The sequence below is a fragment of the Cavia porcellus genome, unplaced genomic scaffold (assembly GCF_034190915.1).
Source record: "Cavia porcellus strain 051 isolate PalLab524CR breed Dunkin Hartley unplaced genomic scaffold, mCavPor4.1 scaffold_21, whole genome shotgun sequence".
In the NCBI taxonomy this organism is placed as follows: domain Eukaryota; kingdom Metazoa; phylum Chordata; class Mammalia; order Rodentia; family Caviidae; genus Cavia; species Cavia porcellus.
The window spans coordinates 10,101,207-10,128,894 of record NW_026947504.1 but is presented as its reverse complement, the minus strand read 5'-3'; the positions used below and the strand labels follow the sequence as shown (position 1 = coordinate 10,128,894).

The window sequence follows — 27,688 nt, the reverse complement described above, 5'->3', positions numbered from 1 at the left end:
ACCTTAAACCATAGAAACAAAATCTACAATTATATAACAGAACCTATTGTAAATTGGGAGCTTGTGTTCAAAGTGTTTTCCCTTGGTAGAGTAGTTTTATTTTGTTGTGGGTAGATTTAAGAAGGATAGTTGATAAAATAAAAATAACAGAAAAGAAAGTAGAAATAAGGCTGGAGGACAAAGTATGATCATGCAAACTTTGGGAAACTAGAGGAGAAAGAATGAAGGAGTAAGCAAGGAATTATTTGAACTTGGGCTCTGGGTTTGGGGATGGGATTAGTTTTCCGTGGACTCCCCAGCCATTTATAGGCACTTATGCCACTGAGCTAAATCCCCAGACCCTCCCCAGCCATTTACAAAAGAGAGAAAAAAGAAAAGAGAAAAGAAAAAAGAAATAATAAAACAAAACAACCAAGAGAGAAAGAGAGAGAGAGAGAGAAACAGCCTGCTTCTACTCCAAGTGTCTTGGCCTGCAAGCACAACACAGGGTCGCCCGACTTACCACCTGTTGGGTCATATTGTTATTGCTGCTTCAGTCTATTCATGTCACTGGTCCCACCTATCAAACCTGTGTGCCCTCGGTGGGACCCTGCTGTGTTGCTGGTGTTCCCTCTGGTCTCTGCCTCTTCTGGAACAATTCATCTCAGTGGTGGTGAACATGAGAGGAGGGGCCATTCTCTGGGTCTTCCTGCATGGTTCACCAGAACCGCAGCTGCGGTGATGGGGCCCACATGGTTCACCTGGGATGTGCAGTGAGATGGCAATAGGTGAGGCTGTCCTGTACCCCACAGCGTATTGAACAAAGATATTTTTGTTCCATTAGTTCTAGAAAGTGAAAAATCTTCATTGGGATAAAAGGTCATTCATTGGTGTGCTGAAGTATCTTAAATGGAAACAGGCTTTAGGTAAATACTCTTTCTCTAAACAGTGTGTATTGTTCTGGATCTTAGTGAAGCAAAGGACAAGAAAAAAAGGAAAAAAAAAAAAAGAAGAGTTTGGGTTCAGTTTATGCCACCTTCCCCTTGGCTGCCTCCACCCTTTCCACTCACATTTAAGAAAAATTCAAGACTGATTTTCACAGGGCTGGAATTTCTATCTTTCCCATTTTGCTATGACAGTCTTTATTGTTGTTATTAGCATCCTTATTATTATGCGTCTAGCTAGGAGCCACTGAGTATTTCCTGTGAACCAGGCATAGTGCTAGATATTTTACATGCATTTCCTTATTTAAGCTTTATAACTCTTCCATGCTGGTCTCACCCCATTTTACAGAGGCGGAAATAGAAGTTTAGGCTAAATACTGGGGTAATGAGCTATGATATCATTTAGTTACTCATTATCTGTGTGTCCTTATCTGTTCCACTGCCTTAAATTGAAAGTGTCTGCTTAGTCTAACGCATGAGTGCAAAAAGTATTGCATATGGATTTCACCTAAAATGAAATGGCAACTGAACTCAATGCCATATCATATTCAGTATCCTTGACTAGACTGTAAGCTCCTTAAGGGAAGGAAATCGGTTTTATCTACAATTAGTATTGCCAGTACCTGCCCAGAACAGAGAAAGTACTTAAAAATGCATATGGGATCAATGAATATTATGTAGGGCCCTTTGACTGAGGGTTGATCATGAGGTTAGAAGAATGTGCGAAGGAATCCCTTTCTGGGGCTATAGCTCAGGGGTAATATACTTGCCTCGCTTGTGTGAAGACCTAGGCTAGAGAAGGAGAGACAGTGAGAGTGAGAGACAGAGACAGACAGACAGAGGAAAGGAAGGAAAAAAGAAGAAAAAGAGAACAGGAGGAAGAAGAAGGGAGGAGGAGGAGAAAGAAGAAAGAAAAAAAGGAGTAGGAGAAAAAGGAATAGGAAAAGGAAAAGGAAAAGATGGACAATGGAAGGAGAAAGAAAGGAAGAGATAGAAAAGACAAAGGACAGACACACACACATACACACACTCTCATACTGACACACCTTCGGGATGGTTTCAAACCTGGGATCCTGGACAGCTATTTGCCTTCCTAAAGAAATGTTGCATCCTCTAGGCAGTCCTGTTTTGGCCTGAGTTTATGAGGGAAAGTCTCCAAAACTCTCATAGGGGAAGCATAAACTGAAGACTGAAATCCTAGCCACGCCTCTCCCAAGGCAGGTTAACTTTTGGAGGACTTGAATTCAAACAGCATGCTTTTGATGGAGGACTGCGAGCATCATGTTGTTCTATGATTTTTAGAACTAGAACAAATATTTGGTTGACATACTATCTACATATTTTTGGATGAATTATTTTGTGCCTATTTCTCACAGAAAACAGGCAAATAAGCGTATGGGTAACCAATTGGAATTTCCTGCCAACTCCATGGTGTTCTCTCAGCAGAGTCAGTCTTAATTCATTCACCCCGATCTGGCTGGGAGTCTGGCCTTTGGATTCAAGCAAACCTGAGATTAGGCTTTGCCAATGCCGTGGACCAGTATGGACATTGGACAAAACCCTAGCTTCAAAGCCTTCACAGTCTTGCCTTGAAAGGTTTCTGCAATGTGATCATGTATGCAACACGCTTGGCACGTGCCTGGTATGTGGTAGGCAGGCAAAAAGACTGCTTAGTTATAATGATACGTCTGCCAGCTTCCTTTACACTTTTCATCCAAACAGTTGAGCAGTCATGTGTGTCCCTGATGTTTTAACTAGCAGGTGTTATCTGAAGTCATCCCTCAACTAACTAGATCACTTTCTCTATTTCTAAATTGTAAGCAGAATTAATTTGGAATAAGGCAATGAAATTATATACTAATAACATTTCTGTCCTAACCTGTATTTGGGAAAAGATTCAATGTACACTAAAGCTATTATTCTCACACAGATTATTATGACCATTTTTTAAGTTACTTTTCTCATTGCTGAGACAAAGTACCTGATACCCAAAGTTAAAGGAGAAAAGGTTTATTTTAGCTCATGGTTTGTAGAGGTTTCAGTCCATAAGTGGCTCACTCTAAGGCAGGGTGGCATGGCAGAAGAGCTTCACAGAGGACAAACAGTTCATAACAGGCAGAAGGCAGCACAATCATCCAAGTAGCAATCAACAAGTGACAAACAGGGACCCTCTTTCTATCCCTTATATCTTTTTTTAAAATTTTTTTAACTTTTTTTATGGGTACCAGGGATCGAACTCACGACCTCCTGTTTACAAAGGCAGGTGCTTATGCCACTGAGCTAAATCCCCAGCCCTATCCCTTATATCTTATCCATCTTACCCACATAGGGCAGAGAGCACTCACTCCAGGGTGGGGCACCCTTAATCCTTACCTAAAACTTTACCAAGCCACCCAGTGAATTAGTTCAGTAATCACATGCCCTTGATCTTACCATCACATACTCTAGATCCAGCCACCTCTGAAAAGCCTCACTTATGACTACTTGAGAGTTTGGTGGGACATCTAGACACAAATCATAACACCATTTATCAAGGAAAATCAGCATTAGTACTGCACTTACCTTGACTGTTTTACTGCCCAAACTTGATGTATCTATTTTAAGACTCAATATAAGGCACAGCTCAAGTTTGATTTTTGAATACAGTGAGGAGATGAAATGCTATTTCTTTTATTCTTTCTTTTCTTTTTAAAATTTTTGTCATAGTGGGCTTCAAACTCAGTGCCTCACGAAAGGTAACAAAGTACTCTGACCCTGAGCTATAGTTCCAATTCTTTTTCTTCTTCAAAAATTACCCTTAACTAGGTATGGTGGCACATGCCTGCAATCCTAGCTTCTGAAGAGGCTGAGGTGGGAGGATTGGGGATTTGAAGCCAGTCTGGGCAACTCTGCAAGACTCCATCTCAAAATAAAAAATAAAAAGGGCTTGGGATATAGCTCAGTGGTAAAATGTCCTTGGGTTCAATCGCCAGTACACACACACACACACACACACACACACACACACACACACAAACATACTCAGCTAACTTTGGAGGAGATTTTATAATCCTTCTCCTGTTTCATTTTTACCAGATTTCTGGCCAGCTCTTTACTATTTCAAGCCAGATAATGTCAAAGGTTCAAAACATCCATTCGTTCACACTGACTCTAAGTAGATCCATTTGAATTGGAAAAAAGATTTTTTTTTTGAGATAGTCTCAAACTCATGGTCTTCTTGCCTCAGCTTCTCTAACAGGCATGTACCACCATGCTGGACTGAATTTTTAAAAAATGCTAGTCTTGATGCATTTGTCAGCACTCCAGCACTGTAACAAAATACCTGAGTTAATTAATTTGTAAAATAAAAGGTTTATTTTGGCTTCCAGTTTTGCATTTTCTGGTCTATCATGAATTGCACCCGGGGCTGGGGGTTTTGCTCAGTGGCGTAAATGCCTGCCCCGCAGGTATGAGATTCTGAATTCAATCCCTGATACAAAAGATAAATAAATAAAGCATTTAGGACTAGGGATATAGCTCAGTGGCACAGCGCCTGCCTGGCAAATGTGAGTTCAATCCTTGGTACCAAAAATGAATTTGGCCCATTGCCTTTTAGGTGTCAAGTGGGAGCCCCAGATGGTGGTGGTAGGTACCATGTTTTGAAGCAACAGAACTTCACGGAAGCAAAAGATGAGGAAAGGCCTGGTTGCCACAGTGTACTCTGAAGATGTACACATTGTACACAATGAGTTAAGAAACTCCCACTGGGTTCTGTCTCCTAAAACTTCTATCACTCCCAAAAGCATCACCTAGGGAACCAACATTTCAGCAAATGGCCTTCTGGGGGGACAGTCAACCTCCACCTACAGCAATGGTAAGAAAACTTTTCCTAAAGTTATTGGGCTATAAGATCTGTCTGAGCTATTGGAATGTGGACAGTAGTCTACAAAAATCAGAACATAATTTTCTGTGTCCCCCTTTTCCCTATCAAAGACAGTTGACATTCATCAGAACATGCAGTGTAAGCAAAATAACTTTTGTTGTTTTAAGCTACTGATACTTTAGGGTTACTGGTTTCTGAAGCATAGTCTATTCTCTCCTGAGTAGTACAGCAAAAATATAGATGCAATATGCATGTGGAACAGGCCTACTCACAGTGCCAGTCTCAAATCCTCTCTTCTTCTTCTACCATTAATTTCCAGAAGCTAGTGATTTAGTGCAATAGGGAAATAAAGCTCTGAATTACAGTCAATATCAGAACAGCACTAACAGACTGGCATCTGGGGTATCTCCTTGATGCTATGGCAAGAGCAAGAAACATGGCTCTGTATTCCCAGCTGGAATTCTTACCTGTCAAAAGACATCGTAGAGAGAACCCAGAGCAGGTTGCTTACCCCCAGCCTCGGGCACGTTCCAGCAAGGTTGGAGAATTAGGACCGACATCAAACTGAGAACAGTATCATTTCTTTCAAGGAGGCCTCACTCTAGTAATTTATTATTGGTACCTCAAGTCTCTATTAAGAAAGAGCTCAGATATGATGCCAATCTTGTATGCATCATCTAGTCCCAAACCAGCTCCCCATGAAGGAACCAGTGGTCTTCCAAAGACTCTCTTGCTACAATAGAACATATTATAATTAAAACTAATTATATGTAAGTATATTGCATAAACATTACATAATTTATACAGATATTATATAAAATTACATAAAATACAAAAATATACTTCCAACCAGAATGATTAATTATAAAATTAACTTAAAATTAATTATAAATAACTATATATGTTCCTATATTATACATTGTAATATATATCTGTAATTCATATCTATATTATATATATATTTTTTTTTCTTGCAGTGTTGGAGATTGAACTCAGGGCCTTTGCACTGAGCTATATCCCCAGCCTATTCTTTTTTTTTAAATTTTGGGACAGTGTCTAGCTAAGTAACTAAATTGTTCAGACTGGCTCCAAATTTGCAGTCCTCCTACTTTAGCACTTCAGAGTCCTGGGGTTACAGGCTTGCCCCACCATGCTGAGCTAATTTTTAAATATTTTTATAACAAACACATGCTCTAAATCCTATTATATATAGTAATAACGATCATTTGTTGAGATCTTACTATTTGACATTATGACCTGCACTTTATACACATATTTTATTGAATCTTTGCAACAACTTGATCAGATAATGTGTAAGTTAGGGTACTCCAGAGAAACAGAACCAATAAAATATATATAGATATATCAGAAGGGATTTTTAACAAATAGCGTAAGTGATTGTAGAAGATATGAAGTCCCTAGATATGAAGTCTACGTGTGGCAGAATCAGGAAGGCCAGTCGCATAACCCAGTCTCATCTTGAAGAGTCTGAGAAACGGGAGATAATGTAAGTCCCGGTCTGAGGTCAGGGGCCTGGGAACCAGGAGAACCGCGGTCCTGGCAGGAGGAGCTGGAGGTCCTAGCTACAGTAAAGAGCAAACAACATCTTTCCTGTGGTGTCTGTTCTTTTCACCTTCAGTGGATTGGAAGATGCCTGCATGAGATTGTACAAGCAGATTTTTACTCTACTGATTTAAATGTCAATCTCTTCTAGAAATATCTTCGTAGAGACACCCAGAAATAACATTGTACCAGCTACCTGAGAATCTCTTAGCCTAGTCAAGCTGGCACATAAAATTAACCTTTAGAGATAAGAACTATTCTCTTCTTTTTTTAAGATACAATTCCCAAAGCTTAATGTGATCAAGTAAACTGCATAAAGCTTGCCAGCCCAGAAGCGGGAGAAATTACCCAAACTCAGAATGTGTGCTCTTAGAGGAGCATGCTTCGTGCCCCGCCCTGGCTACAGTATCCGATCTCCATCCTCACGCTCAGGGGTAAACCCTAGAATTCTCCTTGTCCTGACCAGTGACTTCATGACATCATTCCTCGTCTGATACCAATGCTGCCCTGCTATACGTCCGTCCCATGAGAACCAGGTCCCCAGCACCTTCTCATTTCTTCCTGCCTTTGCATAGATAAGCCTGGGAAATGAACCTACAGAAGAGAAATGGAAGAAAGTGATCCAAGGAGGAAAAATCCCACACCAGGGGGACCAATCATCTTCCTCTTTGATAATTCTGTGCAAGTGGGACGAATAACTGTGGAAGAGAAAAGCGATCACGGGCTTGTTGCAGACCCTGGAGCTGCGGTGAAAACAGACACTGTGAGACCAAGGAACCGGTGGAATGAGAGGCTACTGCCAGGAAACAAAGGACAGGAAACAGGATTGCTTCTATCCAGTATCCAGAACAAAGCTGACAAGACGTTTGGCAGGAAGGAGGATTACCACCTCGTAATTCCGGTGGAAAAGGACTAAGTGCTCAAAACTGAAGATACGTGGGAAGAGATGACTCATGGAGGAGGGGTGATATTTTCCCCAGTACAGTCACTTAATATCCCTGCTCAGCATTCTTTCAGCCTTTGTCTGCAGGCCTTGAAGCACCCGCTGGCAAGCCAGGCAAGGCTGGAATAGCACCGCGACGCTTAGTATGGAACACCAATGCTAGGAAGCTACACACACTCCTCCCTTCCTCTCCCCCTTCATGTCCCGCTGCTCCCTCCTCCAGAACGCCTCCCATTGTGCTTGTTGTACACAATTCTTTGTTTTCAGATCTTAGTTTAAACATCACTTCCACCAAGCTGCTTTCCTTGACCCTTATCTTATGGCAGATTCATTCTCATCTCTTTCTTACTAATATTATTCTAACCGTGTTGGTAGTAGAAACATTCCCAGAAAATATTACATTTCCTAGCTTCTCTCGTAGCTGGAGGTAGCCATATAACTTAGCTCCAAGCAGAAAGCAGTGGTGCACAGCTGTAATCCCAACTACTTGGAAGCTGAGTTGGGAGGATCACAAGTTTGAGGTCCAGTGGGGTAATTTAGTGAGATCTGTATCAAAAGAACAGGAAAATTTTTCTAAGAAGGAGACCAGTTTAACAGGCAAGCTAGTTATTGACACTTAGACTTTCTTCATGGCCCATGACAAAATGAATGGGGCTTTAGCAGCTCTTTTATGGGCATGAGGTCAAGGGTCATATCCTAACGATGGGAGATTATATTCTGAAGAAAAGAGACACTAAGATACCCAGTGCTAATTCCGTAGCATCATGATATAAAATCTAGCAATACTATTATTCTCTGTGCAGATATTAGTCTGTTTTCTTTTGTTTAATTTCAACATACATAAAAGATATGGGCAGCTATTTTGAAGAGAACGAGAGATATTATGGCAGCCATTGTTGACTTCCCTATTGTCTGGTCTTGAAGACCTAGAATGCCTGATCTGATCAATTTAATACTATTTTGTTCAGTATGAATTCACTGTGTGTGAAGATATGGAAAAACTATTTGGAAGAAAACAAGAGACAATATGATAGACAGTGAAGATCTCTGGTGGTCTTGTTTTGAAATCTGTGATTCTTAAATTGTTTTCTTATGATCTGTTTTGTTATGTTCAATTTTACCCTCTTTAAAATACAAAAAAGAAAGGTAGAAGAACATAGGGTGCCAAAGTCATTATTGAAAGGCTTCCCTGCTTGGCTCATGTCCAGTCCTCTCATATCCCTAGGAAATGAAAAAAAAAAAAACAAACTTTAAATTATTTAAGCTACTTTTTATCAGGTTTCTGGGACTCCAAGATGAACACAATCTCCACTTGATAATCCCCACCCAAATCAATAAGTAATTTCTTGATTTTTCTCTAACATGTCCTCTTCCATCATAGCATATATATTTTATAATTATTTGTGGTTTTGATACATGGCTTAAACTTCTTACTAGTCTACAAACTCCATGAAGGTAAGGTCTTTGCCTGTTTTGCTCACTGCTGTATTGGCATACCTAAAAACTAAGTAACTAGATTTCTATGCCAACCAATAAATACCCATCAGCAAGCAGTCCACCTATAACTGAAAAATAAGTCCAAATATCAAATAAGCAAGCAGAGCAGGGCATGGGGCTGGAGGCCTAGAATCCCCGAACTCTGGGAGGCCGGCTTATGACAAGTTCAAGTCCGGCTTGGGCAATTAGCAACTTAGTGAACCCTGCCTCAGAATAAAAATTTTAAAAATTCTGGAGATATAATTCAGTGTAAAACCCTGGAGTCCTCGGTTAAACCCCAGTATCCCAAACAAACACCAGGTAGGAGTCCCTGGAAACCATAGTAAGGTTTGAATCTCTGAAGAGATGAAGTAGAAATAAGCAGAACAGCTAGATCAGCAAAGTAAGTCCACCCTTTCAGCTCAAGTCGTTTTCGCTGTTGTTTTATTCCTTGCACGGTTTCTGCAGGAAAAGACAATGGCTTGCCTTAAATGAGGGCACAATGATAAAATTGTGAAGATTTTGAAATCATTGACCATGGTCACTGTTCCGATGATAGTAATACTTAATTTACATCATCTTGAAATATCTCGGAGTACTTATTTGCACTTATAATCAACTTTTCCTAAGCCCAGCATTTAAAATCAACTCTCCCGGACCCTAAGCATATTGGCTTTTTTTCACTGAAAGACATTAGTGAAATAAAACTTTTTCTCATATTATTTGTTTTTATTGGAAAGAACCATTACTATTGGAAACTATGTGGGTTAGTTCAAAAATGGCTTTTCTGGAAAATATTTTCAAATTGTTATTTTTGTGGGAAAATGTAGCCTGAACAAAATATCTGTCAAAAAGTGGTGTTACTTCTTTCTTCTTCTTATTTGATGCATTTGCATAGTTTATGCATAGTTTTACAAACTACACATTTATGCAAATTTTACTGGACAATATGAAAACAACATCAGCCGTCCGTCACCTGTAAGCTGCCCCTGACTTATTTTAGATTTCTCAGAAGCAGGCCTGAAAATAAGAATTTGAGTGTAAGCTGGTCATCTGGAAGGTGTGATGCCACAAGGAAAGAGTTGGGGAGATGTGAGAGAAGAAAGGGCGCATCAATGAGGCAGACTGGAGCATGTTCCTAGAGCTTAACCCATAGAGAAGCTCTGGGAAACAGACATGCGTCTGAAGCATCCCGTTAGAGGGGCCATGGAGCTGGGGACACACACATGCATCCCCATACACCATCGGATGAGGCTACTCTCGGGCTTCTTAATTCCCTCTAGCCTCCAAAGAGAGAAGAGGGGGCTTCTACAGTACCAAGAAAGCCCCTCAGTTGCAGAGGCATAGGTTCTGGTGTCAGGAGGCGCAGAGCGCAAGGAATCAGTGGCACTGGAGGCCTCTACTAGGACTTCAAATGAGGCTCAGATGTCAATGTCCTTCTCAGGGCACAGAAGAGAACTTCTTAGGCAGTTCATAGTCATCCTTGTTTTTTATTTTAATAATTACAAATTAAGTTTTCTCCTGCTTAATGTTTCAGATACTGGTTTCCAATTTGCAGTAGGAATATACAATCAATTTTATTCAAATTGTAACAAAAGATTATCAACTGCCTTAAAATATGCTGAAAAACATAACAGCATGATTGGCATACAAATATGCAAAAGTAATGGGGAAATGACTGAAGTATGAGAAACACTGATGGATATTTTATTTTAGTGCAGTTCTGGGCACTGAACCTAAGGACTTACTCATCATGCTAGGCAAGTGTCCTCCCACTGACCTAATCCCCAGCCCTCGTATTTAATAAATATCTGTTGTATACTTAGCATTCTTCTAGGCATCCAGAAGATACGCAGCAAAGAGAGCATGCAGGATCTCACTGATACAGTGCTAGTGATGTCTAGCATCTGTACAGAGAATGACCTACAAATGTGCCGGCTAGTGAGCAGAGGGAGATAGAGTCAGAGAATGAGGAGGGCGCAGCCTGAGGTTTCTCGTGCATTCACTAATCTGCTCTACGTAAGCCACAGCTGGACTCTGCATCTGGAAGTAGGAAGGATGGAGAGGAAGCAAGCTGCTGCTGAAGACTGCCAAGCTGCCCCTAAATGTGCTGTCTTGAGAGGCTGTCTTATTGTGTAAGAAGACATAAAAAATCCAGGTGGCAATTTTTTGGATTTTCAACTTCCTATGTAGAAGTTACACACATTTTCCAGTACATCTTAATTGTATTTAGTGTGTGTATGTGATGGCCAAATGTCTGGACATGAGAATAAAGTCACTGGGCTAGGACTGGCTCAGTCATTATGCAAGGTCTGTGTTCTCATAGAGGGGGTACGTGGGCGGGAGCCATTGCTGGCCTGCATCTCAGTGCCAGGCAGGCTCTAGGTTATCCACGTGTATGAGCACAAATCTGGAGTAGCAGCAACATCACATTCAATGAAGATCCAGTCTTTCTCCAGGAGCTATGGACTCACTACAAAATGGCTTGTTGATTCAGAAAACAAATAGGCACTTATTTGCACTTGAACTTGAGCTTGCATGCTGTTTACTTCTCTGGGGTGCAGAGAATGCACTTGCAGCCTATACTCACATAGCTCCGCATTCTTCTCTATTTGAACTAGGTTGACCAAGGCTTAAAAAAACCAACCACTGGGGCAGGAAGGGGTGAGGTCAGTCAGAAACACGGCTTGCGCTCATGCATCCAGAGTCTCAGTGCTGGCTCTGCGACTCACGCAAGCATGAGACCTTGAGAAATGCTTCATTTCCCAGATGTTGTCTTCATTTGCAGAATGAGACAATAGAAGTACTCCTTTCATAAGATTGCTAGGAAATTTAAAGGATACAAATGTTTAGGATGGTGCTTGTCACATATTAAGTGTTTAAGCATGTTGAGAGTGGTGACGCATGCTTGTAATGCCAGCATTCAGGAGGCTGAGACAAGAGGCTCACTGAAAGTTCAAGCCCAGCCTGGGCTAAAAAATGAGTTCAAGGCCAGCCTGAACTGCATAGTGAAACCCTGTCTCAAAAAAGACCAAAAAGAAAAGTATTGAAACAATGCATGATGATGACTAATTTTCATAATTTCATAATAGCTGAATTCATTTGATACCTTTCCTCACTACAGCACAGCAGAAGGTATGAAGAGGAATTGACACAAATATAGTGACAAAGACAAGGCTTAGTCCAATCCAATCCTTACAAGAAAATAAAAGAAGAAAGCAGAGGTATATATTAGGGTTCCCCAAAGAGAAAGAACCAATTGGCACATACAGATATGTAAGAGGAACTTTATTATGGGAATTGGCTGACATGATTATGAAGGGCATATTATGTTCCCATAATATGCAGATTGCAAACTAGAGGACATGAAAAGCTGGTTTAATTCAATTTTAATCCAAAGGCCAGAGTCTCAGGACAACCAATAGTCCTAGAACAAGGTCAAAATTCTGAGTTGGGGGTTGGGTGAGCAATCTAGGCGGGGAGTAGGGGGAGGCCTCTGGTATAATCCTGAACTTTAAAAGCTAAAACAGTTATTCTGATGTCAGAGGGCACAAGAAGTTGGATGTCCCAGCCCAAGAGAGTAGCATACCCTTCTTCTGCCTTTTTGTTCTATGTGGGCTCTCAACAGGTTGGAAGATGCCAATCCACAGAGGGGAGGGCTCTCAGCATTCCTCAGTCTACTGATTCAGATGCTCATCTCTTTTGTATACACTTCACAGACATATTCAGAAGCAATGTTTTATCAACTACCTGTGCATCCTGTGGTCCAGTCAATTTGACACAAAATTAACCACCCTAAGTAGGAAGAACGAGCCACTTCTGAAACATCAAACAGAAATGAAAGATTGGAAAACACAAAGAATCTGTCATAAAAGTAAACGTTTAGAGAAGCAATTCTCCCTAACTCATTCTTAGAAGCAACTATTACCCTAATACCCAAACTAGGGAAAGACCCAATCAAAAAAGAGAAGCACAGGCCAATCTCCCTAATGAACATAGATGCAAAAATCCTCAATAAAATACTGGCAAATAAAATGCAGCAAGTCATCAAGAAGATTATACACTATGACCAAGTGGGATTCATCCAAGGAATACAGGGATGGTACAACATATACAAATCAATAAGTGTAATACATCATATCAATAGAACCAAAGATAAGAATCACATGATCATCTCAATAGATCAGAAAAAGCTTTTGATAAAGTTCAGCACTCATTCATGATAAAAACCCTATGTAAAATTGGAATACATGGTCCCTACCTCAATCTAATAAAAGCCATCTATAACAAACCAATAGAGAACATCATACTAAAAACACAAAAACTGAAAGCTTTCACTCTAAAATCAGGAACAAGACAAGGCTTTCCACTATCACCACTTCTATTTAATACTGGAAATATTAGCCAGAGCAATTAAACAAGAGAGAGAGAGAAATAAAAGGAATAAAGACAGGAAAGGAAGAGGTTAAACTATCATTATTTGCAGGTGACATGATACTTTACATAGAAGAACCCCAAAACTCCATTGAAAGACTTGTAGAGATAATAAGCAAATTCAGTAACGTGGCTGGATACAAAGTCAACACTCAAAAATCAATAGCATTCCTGTATATAAACAATAAACCTACTGAGAGAGAAATAAGAGAAACCACATCCTTCACAATAATATCCAAAAAAATTTAAATACTTAGGAATCAATCTAACAAAGGAAGTATGATCTATTCAGTAAAAATTATAGTATTCTGAAAGAAGAAATCAAAGAGGATCTCAGAAAATGGAAAGACATCCCTTGTTCATGGATAGGAAGAATAAACAATGGGAAAATGGCTATTCTCCAAAAATTATTATCCATATTTAATGCAATTTTAATCAAAATACCATTAGCTCACAGATCTAAAGAAATCATTTGTAAAATTCATTTGGAACCAGAAGATACCTAGAATAGCAAAGGTAATTCTGGGCAACAAAAGCAAGGCAGGAGGCATTATAACCCCTGACTTGAAGTTAAACTATAAAGCTACTGTGATAAGATCAGCATGGAATAAAAACAGGCCTGAAGATCAGTAGAATAGATTAGAAAATACAGCTAAAATTACAAAAATACTCAGCCACCTTCTCTTTGACAAAGGGGCCAAATATGTTCCTTGGAATAAAGATAGCCTTTTTAATAAGTGATGTCGAAAAAAACTGACTTTCCATAATGTCAATAACTAAAATTAGACCCATGCCTATCACTGTGCATTAAAGTCAAAATAGATCAAAGATCTAAATATTAAAACAGAAACACTAAATCTACTGGAAGACAAAATAGGTAGAAATCTTGAAGACATAGTGGTCAGCAGAGAATTCATGAACAAAAATCAAACTGCACAGAAAATACTTCCCAGAATCAACTGGAATCTCATCTTATTAAACGCTTTTTGCATGTCAAAAGAAATATCCCACAAAGTGAAAAGAAAACCCATGTACTGGGAAAAAAATCTTAGTCAACTGCCCGTCAGACAAAGCACTTCTATTTGGAACATAAAAAGAACTTTAAAAATCAGGCCCCTCAAATTCAAAGACCCAATCCAAAAATGGAAATCTGAGATGAATATATACTTCTCAGATGAAGAAATACAAATAACAAATAAATACATGAAAAAGTGTTCAACACCATTGGTCATTAGAGAAATGTAAATTAAAACAACACTGAGATTCCATCTCACTCCAGTAAAAATAGCCAGGATGAAAAAAACCACCAATAACAAATACTGGAGAGATGGTAGGGAAAAAGGAACCCTTTTGCACTGTTGGTGGGAGTGTAGACTGGTGCAACCACTGTGGAAATCAGTGTAGAGGTCCTCAAAAAGCTTGGATTAGAGGTCCCACTTGACCCAGCTACTCCACTTCTGGGCATATTCTCAGAAGAACTGAAAACATCATACCACAATGATATATGTGCACCTTGTTCATAGCAGCACAATTTGTAATAAGTAAATCTTGGAAACAACCCAAATGCCACCAACTGAGAAATGGATAAAAAAGATGTGATATTTTTATACAATGAAATACTACTCAGCTATAAAGAAAGACCACATTGAGGTTTGTATAGGTAAATGAAAGTGACTTGAGAGCATACTCATAAATGAAATAAATCAAACTCACATGTGTAAATACCATATTGTCTCCCTAGTGTAAGAAACTGAAAGAGCAAACAAGATATAAAATCTTCAATAAATATTGTGAAATGGTAAAAAAAAAAAAACTGCTCAACGAGGAAAAAAATAGACAGGAAAAGGAGAAAAGAAGGAAGAGAAAAAATAAAATATAAATTTATATATATATGTAAGATTACTAAGATGATTGTACTACTAATTTATTAGTTCTTGGAATAAAACAATTAACATCTATCTGTACAATCAGATCAATTTTCATGACTATATCTGGTAATTTGAGTAAGACTTTTGAAGATAACTATGCAAAACTACAACATTTGTTATGTTCCTACCACCTGGTTTTGAAAGCCTACATCGTTACTATTTTGGGCTCTTAGTTATAGTTATTTATTTGTTGTTTTGTTTTTCTCTCTAACATAGAAAGGATAGATTTACATTTATATGCTTATATATGCCTAGAACTTCACCTAATGGGTTTACAAGAATTGATTTTATTATGTGTGATAATATGAACAACTACACTGAAGAAAATTAGGCATCATGGTAGCCACTGATGATTTCCTGTCATTTTGATTTGAAGTCCAATAATGCTTTTGTTCTTGGTTTTGATTGGTTTTAGTCTGTTTTCAATTATTTGATTTCAATATGTATGAAGGTATGGACAGCTAAAAAGAAGAGACATTACGGTGGCCACTGCTGATTCCTGCTGTCCTTTTCTGAAATCCTGTGTTATTTGCATTGTTTTACTCTGCTCTGCTTTGTACTGTTTTGTTTTGTTTTGTTTTGCTTTGCTTTATTCTCTATAAAATAAAAAAGAATAAACTTTTAGCCATAAACACAAATTATTATAACAAAGACAGAACATATTACTTAAAATAATTCAATAGGAAACTATATATTTATGAGAGAAAAAGAATGCTTTCAAACTCATTTCTGAAAGCCAGCATCACTCTGATTTCAAAACCAGACAAAGACTCAATTATAAAAGAAAACTGCAAGCAACCTTTTTAATGAATAGAGATGCAAAAATCCTCAGCAAGGTGTTAGCAACTACAATGCAACACATCATCAACAAGATCATACATCATGACCAAGTAGATTTTATCCCAGACTTGCAAGGATGGTTACAAATGCCAATTACAAATGTAATACACCATATAAACAAAAGTAAGGACGAACATCACATGATCATTTCTATAGATGCAGAAAAGGCTTTTGACAAAATCCAACACTGTCTTATGATTTAAAACCCTGAAGAAAATAAGTATTGAAGGACCATACATGAATTTGATAAAAACCACTTAGGACAAACCAACAGCCAATCTCAGACCAAATAAAGAAAAGCTGAAAGCATTCTCTCTAAAATAGTGGGACAAAGCTGCCCACTATCCCCACGTCCATTTAATATAGCACTCAAAACATTAACCATAGTAATCAGGCAAAAGAAAAAAATAAAAAGGATACATATAGAAAAGGAAGAAGTCAAATTATTCTTTCCAAATGAAATGATACTTTATGTAGAGGACCCAAAGAATTCCACCAGAAAACTCTTAGAGTTAATAACAAATTTTAGTCATGATACAAAATCACACAAAACTTAATAACATTTGTATACACCAATAATTAACTCAATGAGAAAGAAATTATACAAACAATACCATCATGATAGCATCAAAAACATTAAATATCTAGGAATTAACCTAAAACTAAGGAAGTAAAAGACACTACAATGAAAACTACTGTACACTAAAAAACAAGACTAAAGTGGATGTCAGACAATGGAAAGATGTCCCCTGCTCCTGGATAGGCAGAACCAATACTACCCAAATGGCCACACTCCCAAAGCTGTTATACATATTCAGTGCAATCCCAATCAAAATACCAACATCATTCTTCACAGAACTAGACAAAAAAATCCTAAAATTCATATGGAACCAGAACACACCCAGAATAGTTAAAAGCGATCTTGATCAACAAGAGCAAAGCAGGAAGCAATACAATATCTGACCTCAAGCTATACTACAAAGCAACCATGATTAAGATGGTATGGTAGGAATGCTTTTAATCTGGTTTGATTTTATTGTCTGTGATAGTACGAATAGCAATTTTGAAGAAAACAAGACATCATAATAGCTAGTGCTGATTTAATATCATCTTGTCTTGAAGTTCCATCAAGCTGTTGTTCGTTGGTTTCCATGGATTTTAACATGTTGTATCTTATTATATTCTACTATATGTGATAGTATAAACAAAATTTTTTATAGGCAAAGAGATAATATAGAAACTGTTGTTCATTTTCTGTTAGCTGGTTCTAAATACCCTGTAATTCTTACATTCTCTTGAATGGCTTCACACCATCTTAATATGTTTGATGCTATAGTATACGAAGTTATACTCAAATAATTCAAGGAAAGACACACTATGGTAACTACTATTATGTCAGGTTATCTGGGGGTGAAACACAATGGTGCTTAAATTGTTCGGTTCTGACCTGTGTTGTTCTGTTACTATGTCCTCTTTTATCTCAATCTCCCACTTTTTAAAATTAAGTTATTTAGGCTGGGGATTTAGCTCAGCGGCATAAGCGCCTGCCTTGCAAGCAGGCGGTCGTGAGTTCGATCCCCGGTACTGATAAAAAAAAAAATAAAAAAAATAAAAAAAAAAAAAAAACACGTGATTTAAAATTAAGTTATTTTTTAATTAAGGGAAAACTAAATTAAAAAACAGAAGGATATATTACAGTAACTTTTTTGTTTTCCTATTAACCTGATTTGAACCCCAGTATTGCTCTCCCCATCTTGTTCTGTCTGATTTTACTATATTCTGTTTTCTTTGATAGTATCAAGTTTGAGAGTATAGGCAACCACTTTGAAAGCAATAAGATTTACTATGATGCCCATTATGGTTTGACTATTATCTTCTTTTGAAGTCCTGTAAGGTCTCCAGTGTAGGTTTTATTGGTCTTGTTCTGTACTGTTTTGTTCAATTCCATTATACCTGATGATATGGGCAACTCTTTTCAAGATAGCAAGAGGCATAATGGTAACCACTTTTGATCACCTGGTATTCTATTTTTGCATCATGTACTATGTCCATCCTTCTGTTCTAACTGACTCTGTTTTGTTTTGTCACATTTGGTTTTAATTCTCTTCCAAAAAAAGTAATAAGAACTATGGGAGTAATAAAACCCAAAAAGTGTAATTGTTATTGTAAAAAAGGGAGGAAAAGAAAGTGGCCTAAAGGATATAACTGCATGTATATTTAAGTGTGTAGGATAGAAAACCATATTACTGAATTTTTGTTGGATCATTGAACAGAACTGTCTTCAATCTCACTGTATGAATGTTCACTTTGTATGCTGTAATTTTGTAATTTGGACAACTGTTTCTAAGATGACAGTATGTAATCTATTAACTAGGGATTTCTTACTGTATATTTTTTTTCTTGCAATTCTGTACTACTTGTACCCTTTTACTGCTGTGGGTTTTTTTCTCTTTAAATTAAAAAAAATGGTATGGTACTGGCAAAAAGATAGACATGTGGATCAACAAAATAGAATAGAGATACAGAAACATTCCCAGGTACATTCAGCCATTTGATAGTTTACAAAGAGATCAAAAATATTTGTTAGAGAGAAGATAACCTGTTCAACAAATGGTGCTGGAAAAATTAGCTAGTTGTAGCAGATTGAAGCTGGACTCATATCTCTCACCATGTACTAAACTAAAATTAAAATGGATCAAAGATCTAAACATTAAAGCAGAAATATTGAACCTGCTGCAAGATGAAGTGGATAAGACATTTGAAGTCATAGCTATAGGCAAGAACTTTCTGAACAGTACTCCAACTGCACAAGAAATAGCAGAAAGAATCAAAAAAATGGAATTATATTAAATTAAATATATATATATATTAAATGTCCCTTCTTCACAGCAATAGAATACATTAGTAGAGTGAAGAGATAACCTACAGAAGGGACAAAACATTTTGCCCGTTATTCCTTAGGCAGAGAACTAATATCTAGAATATATAAAGAACTCAAAAAATTAAATCACCCAAAATAAAAGGCCAATCAAGAAACAGGCAAGTAAAATGAATAAACATGTCTCAGAAGGAGTACCACAAATGGCCAACAAATATATGAAAACATGTTGACCATCTCTAGTCACTAGAGAAAAGCAAATTAAAACAATACTAAGATTTCATCTTATCTCAGTAAGAATGACAGTCATCAAGCAGTCAAAGAATGTAATTTTGAATGAAAGAAATGACACACAAGTTTAAACACTATTTGGTATCTTTCATTCTCATTTGAGTGAGGCAAAACACAAAAAGCAAAATAGAGGGCTGATAAAAGGAACAAGGAAATAGACCTTTTGTAAAGGGGAACAAGGTCAGGAGACAGAGAGATGAGAGAAGGGAAGGTTAAGGGGAAGCAAAGAATATTTATGGTCTGCCAGGTAGAGACAGCAAATGCCCACAATGAATGTAAACATGATTTGTCCAAAACATAAACTAATAAAATAATAACAAAAATTAAAAATAATTTATCTATTTAATTTTTTTATTTTAAAGAGAATAAACAAAAGAGAACAGAACAAAGCAAATCACAACAGAACAATGCAAGCAACAAAGCATTTCACAACCAGACAACTGGACATCAACAATAGCTATCATAATGTTTTTTTCTTCAAAATAGTTGAGCACACCTTCACACACAATAATATCAAACATAACAATATAGCATAAAACCATTCAAAAGAATGAAAGCGTTACAGGACTTCAAGACCAAATAACAAGAAATGAACAATGACTACTATAATATCTCATTTTCCTCAAAAAATTTGTCTATACCATCTCACATAATAAAATCAAATAAACCACAACAGGATAGAACCAATCAAAACAGAAGAACAAAAGCATGGCAGAACTTCAAAGCGAGACGATAGTAAATCAGCAGTGGCTACCATAGTGTCTTGTTTTCTTCAAAATAGCTATTTTACCATCACACTTAATAATATCAAACAAAACAGAATAAAATCAATCAAACAAATGAATGAAAGCATTATAAGACTTCAGGGGCTGGGGATTTAGCTCAGTGGCATAAGTGCCTGCCTTGCAAGCAGGCAGTTGTGAGTTCGATCCCTGGTACCGATAAAAATGAAAAAGACAAAAAAAAAAAAAAAAAAGCATTATAAGACTTCAAAGCAATAAAATAGAAAACCATGATTACCATAATATATCCCATTATATCCAAAATAGCTGCCCCTGCCACCTGACAGCATAAAATCTAACAAAACAAGACAGAACAAAGCCAAACCTAACAAAATTATGTAAATAATGCAAGAGTTCAAGATAAGACACTAAGAAATTGACAGTAGTATCCACCTTTCTCTCCTAGGTGTTTCCTCCCCTTTGCTCTTACATTAACTATTTTGCTTTTGGATCCCATTAACTCCTTCTGTTTCTTATGCTAGGGCTCAGGTGTATGAGTTCGAACTGTTTTGGCCATGAACATGATCTCCAATTGTGTCCATTTACCTTCAGGAGCCTTGAGATTATTCTACTTCATAGCTGGATAGCTCTCCACTGCATGAAAATACCGTATCTTTCTTATCCACTCTTGTTGATGGCCAAGTTACTCTTTTTCTTTGGTCTTCTGCTACATAGAACAATTGTTTTCTCTTCTTTGATTTTCAGTCTATGAATTTCCTTTCCAGTTAAACGTGTTTCTTGTACACAGTGTATCGATGGATCTTGTTTCTTGATCCACTCTCCCTGTGTTTCTTTTAATTGCTGACCTGAGGCCATCTACATTAATGGTTATAACCGGCATATACTGGTTTGTCTCTGCCCTGCTATCCTCCTGATGTTGGCCCTCCACTTTTCCCCTTCATTCAGTTGCCTGTCTTGTTTGGTGATCCTCCTCTGCTGCTGATCCTGAAACCACAGTTGTCTTTATCTCTCTCTAGAATATTCTTTAGCACTCTCTGTAGGGTTGGTTTGGTAGTCATGAATTCCTTCAGTTGTTCTTTATCATGGAAGTATCTTATTTTTCCATCAATTTTTGAAAGTTTTGCAGGGTAGATCAATCTGAGTTGGAAGTTGTTTTCTTCAGGATTTGAAACACTTCACTCCAAATTCTTCTTGACTTGACAGTTTGTGTTGATAAGTCTGCTGTGATTCTGATTGGTTTTCCTTCTGTCTCTTTTCTCTAACAGCTTTTAATATTCTGTTCTTGTGCTGAATTTCTGGGATCTTGATTATTATATGTCTGGCTGTAGATTTACTTTGGTTATGGCTAGTTGGAGTGTGTTATATGCCTCACTTATCTGCATGCCAGATCCACTTCCTCTGTTTGGGAAGTTTTCTTCTATTACTTCTGTGAATATCCTTTTAATTTCATTTGTGTTGACCCCTGCTTCTTCACCTACACCTATCTCTCTTAAGTTATGCTTCTTTGCATCATCTTGCAGCTGTTGAGTTGTTATTTCCTGATTCCATGTTATTTTTACAAGATCTTTCCTTCCACAATCACTAGCTGCAACCCTATCTTCAAGGTTTGAAAGTCTATCTTCAGTCTCTTTCAAGTGGTTTTGCTAGCTTTCGATTGAATTTTTAATTTCCTGGATCTCTCTTTGAATTTGTTTCATGCATTGTAATTCTTTTCTACATTCATTTAAGGTTTCTATCATTTTCCTACAGTCTTCTTTTTTGTCTATGTCTTCCTTAGTCCTGTTGAAAAATTCTTTCAGCATGTTTGTGATTTCTCTCAGCCTGATATTATTTCTGATTTGACTGCTTTTACAATCTCAGGAAGTTGTTTCCTTACTTCAGTTGCTATCTCCTCAGAGATTTCAAGTGTGTGACTTCCTTTTTCTTCCATGACTGTATCTCCCAGATTTATTCTGTGTGGGCTAGAGGGCTCAGTTTGCATTTTGCTCCTTTGTCTTGACATTCTTCTGGGTTCCTCCCAACAAGTGATTGTGGGGCCCCAGGCACTTCCCGTGTTGGCTGCCCATAGGCAGTGTAAGGGAATGAGACAGGCACCTGAGTTCCTCTAATTCCAGATTTACAAGGAGTTAGCAGGGTGTGGAGCGGGCTTCTCCAGACCTATGCAGCTATACTGTGGCTCTGCTGATGATCAGGGCGTGGAGGTGGGGTTGCTTCTCTCAGCCTATGTGTCTACACTGGGACTCCCATGATGGTGGCAGACACACAATAGTGTGTTTGTCTGATTCTGCTAGTGAGTGATGGCTGCCTGAGGGAACCAAGGGCCTCCAATGGTGGCCTATGGATGCACAGGGCTTACCTGGCTGTGTGTTCCTGCTCCTGCTGGCTGCCTGCAGGAAGGAGCCTTCTGGTGGCAGCTCCCTGAGGGTGAAGTGGATCTGCTGGTTCTCTCTGCCCACACTGGCCACCGGCAGGATGTGGCCTTTTGGTGATGGAGCACAGCAGGCAGAGGTGGATCTGTCTTTCTCCCTTGACCCACACTGGACACACAGAAGAAAGGGCCTTCTGGTGGCGGTGCCCGGCAGGCAGACGCAGATCTCGTGGTTTAAAAATAATTTAAAAGACGCTACACACACACACACACACACACACACACACACACACTTGTAAATAAAAACGGAAATAAGGGTTGGGGATGTAGCTCAGCAGCATAAGTGTCTGCCTGGCAAGTGCAAAATCCTGAGTTCGATTTTCTATATGGAAAAAAAATAGAAAGAAAAAACCAAGAAGGAATGTAATTAAAATAATTAGTAGGCAGGAGAAAGGGAGAAAGGGAGAGAGGAGGCCATGCTGCTTTTGCTGGTAATCTAGTAGCATAAATATGAAAATGACGACTCTGGTAGCAGAGGACGGGTAAGAAGTGGCCTTGTTGCACTGGAGTGCAGGCGCCAAGGCTTCCTCCGCATGATGGTGACAGCTTCCCCAATGGGCTTCTGCTTCTACTTCTGTCCCTGCATTCTCTACCCAGCAGTCAAAATTAGCTTTTAAAAATGTAAATGAGGGGCTGGGGATTTAGCTCAGCGGCATAAGTACCTGCCTTGCAAGCAGGTTCGATCCCCGGGACTGATTAAAAAAAAAAAAATGTAAATGAGATTTACTTTACTACAATGCTTTCAGTCTTTTCTAAGGAATTCTCAGTCTATTAAAAATAAAATCCAAACTCCCTGCCCTGACCCAAAGGTCACGATCTGGCCTCTGGATGGTTGCTTCTGTGGCCTCCTCTTACATCACCATCATACTCATGGAACAGGCCAAGCTCACCCAGATGCAGGGATGTCCCTCTGCCTGGGCCACTCCTGCCTGGATCTCTGCACAGCAGCTTCCCAGCACCCAAATGTAAATGTGCAAATCACTCTCTAACAGACTCCCTTCCTCAGAGGACTTTGATCCAGAGTTAAAAGCAAAAGTTGGCTGTAGCTGACCTGTCCTTCTTGCTAGGCAGGCGCTTAGGCCGTTGAGCTAAGTCCTTGGCTGTCTTAGTTACTTTTTACTGGTTGCTGAGACAAAATACCTGATGACCAAAGTTGGGGAGGAAAGGTTATTTGTTACAGTATTTGGTGGTTTCAGACCATACTCAGTCGGCTCCAAGGCAGGCTGGTATGGCAGGGCCGCAGTTCATGGTGGCTGTAAACAGTAAGGCAGAAACTGGCAAAAGAGAGCAAGACATGTCTTCTTTCTATCATTACATTACATTCTGGCTCCACCCCTAGGCCAGTGTAGCACTCACACCCCCAATCCAAGCCCTAAACAATGAACCAATCACAGATGCATAATATAAATGCATGAGGCCTGGCAGTCACCGACATAAACCATGACACTGGCCCTTGACCTGTCCTTTTGTCCTTCATGAAGACATTACAGACTCTGTCTAAAAAACAAACCAATACAAAAGACCTCACCAAGTTGAGGAACAGATTTGGGGAATATGGGGAGGGGCTGCAGGGTGAGGCCCTGCCCTCGATTTGGGAAGGGAGGGCAGAGTTTTGTTCAGCAAAGGGAGATCTGCTTGGATCTGGAGATCCCAGGAATTGTGTGGAATCTGAGGAGTTAAAAGATAGGCAAAAGGGAGAGAGCCTCAAGTGGGCTCAGGGAGGCAGATCCTAGGCACAGGACGGGGCCCAAGAGTACTGTCCAGTGGAGGCAGAGGCGCTGCATCCAGGTTGCTGTGCCAGTCAACTGCCAGGTCACGCCATGCCTAGCCACTCTGAAGAAGCTGAAAGGTAAAAGCATTGGAATAACAACTGAGATTAAGTTTCCTGAAAGCCTGATAGAATAGTGGTTATAGTTGTACTTCACTTGAATAGTTTTAAATAATGAAGGATTAGAACATTTCAGAGACATCTGAGTTTGGGAAACAGCAAATCTCTGCTGCCCTAAAACCCACCCCAGACATACTACACAGAGGGCAGCTTGCTGTGAGACCTGAAGATGCTAGTTCTGGCCTGAGCATTTCTCACATCTTGTTTCCTGGCATCTTAAAATAATGTTATGAGAAAAGATCTGTCCCCTGTATCTGTCTATCTATGTATCCATCCACTCATCATCTCTCTATGTCTACCTATTATCAGATTTAGAAGGCCAAGCCAGAGACACTGGCAACCTGCACCGGGGCAGAGGCTCACACACTGCAGCTTGTCAGCCCCTTTGGGACGCACATTTCTATCCTTATTCCTCCTGCTTGGGAACTTGTGAGGAATTTCTGGCCATAGACCAACCCCAGATTGGCTCTTTGGGCATCATCTTTGTCCTGCAGCTAGACATGAGCCAGGACCACCAGCTTGTTTGTGGAACAGAATGACTATGGCTATCCACTCTGAGAGGATCAGAACTGCAGGGTGGGAAGGAAAGAGGGCACAGCTCTCCTTCACAGCATGGGGCTGGCATGGTTTTCACCCCAAAGAGGTCACAATGCCTCCTCTCCTCCATCCAATATCACTTGGGTGTGCTCCATGGGACAGAGATACTGCCTAATTTCATTCCTTTCTTGATTTCCTTTTGCATGACAGTAAAGGTTACTTTTTTGCCTCAAAGACACAAAAATCTCTTCCTAGAAAATTTACAGACAGAAAGCTGAAATCAGGTCTTATGGGTGGGTGGGTGGGGTTGGTCAGCAATCCCATTTGCACGAGATGAGTTGCCTTCAGGGTCGCCCTCGCTGCCCCTGCCCTTTGTGCACCTCTAGTGCAGTCCTGCTGCCCAGTGTTATCCCTGTGATTGAGGAATGGACCAAAAAAGAGTTCCTCTGGGAGTATTTGTGATTGATAATCTTGTTCTTGCCAAGTGAAGGCAGGATGGGGAGGACAGTGAAGAACAGAGTTTAAAAACAAAGGCGCAGTGCTCTAGGCGAAGGAGTGCCTCTCATGGCAGAGGCTCAGCCCACAAAGTGAAGGCCGAGACACATCTACAAGTCCCTCAAATCACAGTGTGCTCTCTGGCTGGGGACTCCACCCTGAGGAAGCCATGTGGCAGCTGAGGGACTTCAGTGCCCCAGACTCAGTGAGCCTGAGCAGTAAATCCTAGAAAGGAGCGTAAAGGATATTTTCCTTGCCAATGTCTCCATATCCCTGTGCCTTGTCAGTGTCCATTCCTGAGCCCAAGCCTGTTGGTACCCAAGGCCAACATGAGCGGAAGAAGAGGTGACCCTTGCGAGGTATTTGGGAGACCTTCCAAGGCAGAAGGAGCCTTGAACTTAGACAGTTGGTGATGTGGCACAGAGCATCCTCTCCTCAGAGCATCTGACTGATAGGCCTTCTATACCCACCATGGTATAGGTCCCAGACCTTACTTCCCGGAGCTGCTCCAAGAATGGCGGAGAATGCAGGGTCCTTAGGCAGGAAACCTCTAGCTACAGGGACTCTCCATCAGCCTGGCTGAAACTTCCCCTCCCAGCTGATGCTCTTGAAAGTCAACATGTCCCGCCAGAGGTATCAGTTCTGTGAAAAACCTGAAGACCCTCGCTGACCAAGCCTGTTCCCCCACTTTCCCACATATGGGCAATGGAAAGGGACGTGACTCCTGGCACCTGCTTCTCAGAAAACCCAAATCGGCATGGGCAAAGAGAGGGGGCCGGGGACTGCCTCAGTCATGGACAGGGAGGCAAAGGGGACACCTCACCATCCTGGGGTGCTCAGAGTCCCTGGCGAAGGTGGCAACCTAATGACTAGGTAATTAGGGGAAACAGGCCTTTGGAAGGGAACAACCCCATAGTTGGAACAAATGCCACATCTGGGAGACACTGTGGGAGGCAGCATCCAAAAGAGAAGAGCTGCTGGTTTTTGCCAAACAGTCTTAGAGTTCTCCAGAGGGAGTAAAAAATGAGAGCCATTAACAAATAGTTACCCAGTTATGGGTTAAGTGGGAGAGGACTCTTTTTTTCCCTAAAGTTTTCCTGCGGGAGAAGAGCTACAGAACTGAGGAGCACCTGCAGCCCATGATTACTAGCACAACGAGTTCCAAAAGCATCTGACCCCTGAGCCTGGGCTGATCCATTTCACTAAGACCAAGTCCCTGATTCGGAAACCTGGGCTCTGAGGTGCAGGATGGACACCTGGGTGGATGCTCTGAGTTTTTTAGTATCTTTGGGGATGACCTCTAATACTCTATGAGGGGCTCTGTACCTCACAGCTACCAGAGACACCCCCAGACAAGGTTTTAGAACTTAACAAGCAAGAATTCAATGCCTTGGGGTGCTTTCATGGGACATGAGATTTAGCCCCCTGTTGAGGGCTCTAGGAGTTAGGGTAAATCAGCTACTATGGTAGCTGTGGTGGATTAACTAACAGTCAGCTTGGAACACTCAGATGAACTGAATCGTGTGGTGCTGGGTATGGAAGGCTCACCTAGGATTGTGGCCAGCAGCATAAAGGGAGACCTGGAGGGGAAGACGTGTAGCACTGATTCTCCTGGAGAAGCTCGTCACGCTGGCTTTCCTGATATGAACTGGGCTGTTCCCCTCAACAGAGGAGCTTGGGTTTTCAATGTCCACGAGGATGACTGTGGTTCTCTTTGGAGAAGGCTCTGGTCCTTACCTTGAGCGTCACTTCCTGGTTCCAGTGCTTTGTAAGCTTTCACCATGACCTTTGGGCCTTCCCAGTGCAGATCCTTGATACAGACTTGAATGAAACATTGTCGTGTGCTGTAGACTTCTAGTTGGACTCTTGGAGGGCGGTGCCATGGGATCCATTCCCAAGAATGGCGGAATCTGCAAGGCCCTTAAGGATTTTTTTTTGTATGTTTGTTTTTCATCTTTTTGAGATAGGGTCTCACTATGCAATTCAGGTTGGCCTTGAGCTCACTTTGTAATTCAGGCTGATCTCAAACTCACAATGATCTTCCTGCCTCAGCCTCCCAAGTCTGTAATTATAGCATGTGCCACCACACCCAGCTCAACTGGATTCTTCGGGTCTCTAGTGTGGACAGATCTCCCTCGCTCTTGCACTTGACTCTTTGGATGAACATTATAAAATAACCCTGTAAGTTATGTGACCTTGTAAACCCTGACTACAACAACAGCTATGGTAGAGAGCCTCAAAGATGCTCTGGTGACTGCTGCATCCTGAGATTCTTGCCCGATATAACCCGCTGGGTGTGGGCTGGACTATTGGACTCACTTCCATACTTAGAATACCGCAGAGGTAATGCAATGTCACCCCCATATTTAGATTGGTTCCGTGTCTGTCTGTCTCTGTGTCTGTGTCCATCTCTCTAACCCAAGAAGCCTAGGCTGTCTTGTTGGAGAAGTCACGTGGAG

At 40.1% G+C, this 27,688-nt stretch overlaps 1 long non-coding RNA gene across 1 annotated transcript in view; it reads right to left on the bottom strand.

Annotated features, from left to right (window-relative positions):
* The window catches only part of LOC134471914 (uncharacterized), a 36,122-nt gene extending 12,256 nt beyond the window's left edge, over positions 1-23,866 (bottom strand). Inside the window, exon 1 of the long non-coding RNA XR_010041648.1 lies at positions 22,238-23,866. This is a non-coding gene — a long non-coding RNA (uncharacterized LOC134471914). The remainder of the gene's footprint in view (positions 1-22,237) is intronic.
* Positions 23,867-27,688: the final 3,822 nt, after the last annotated feature.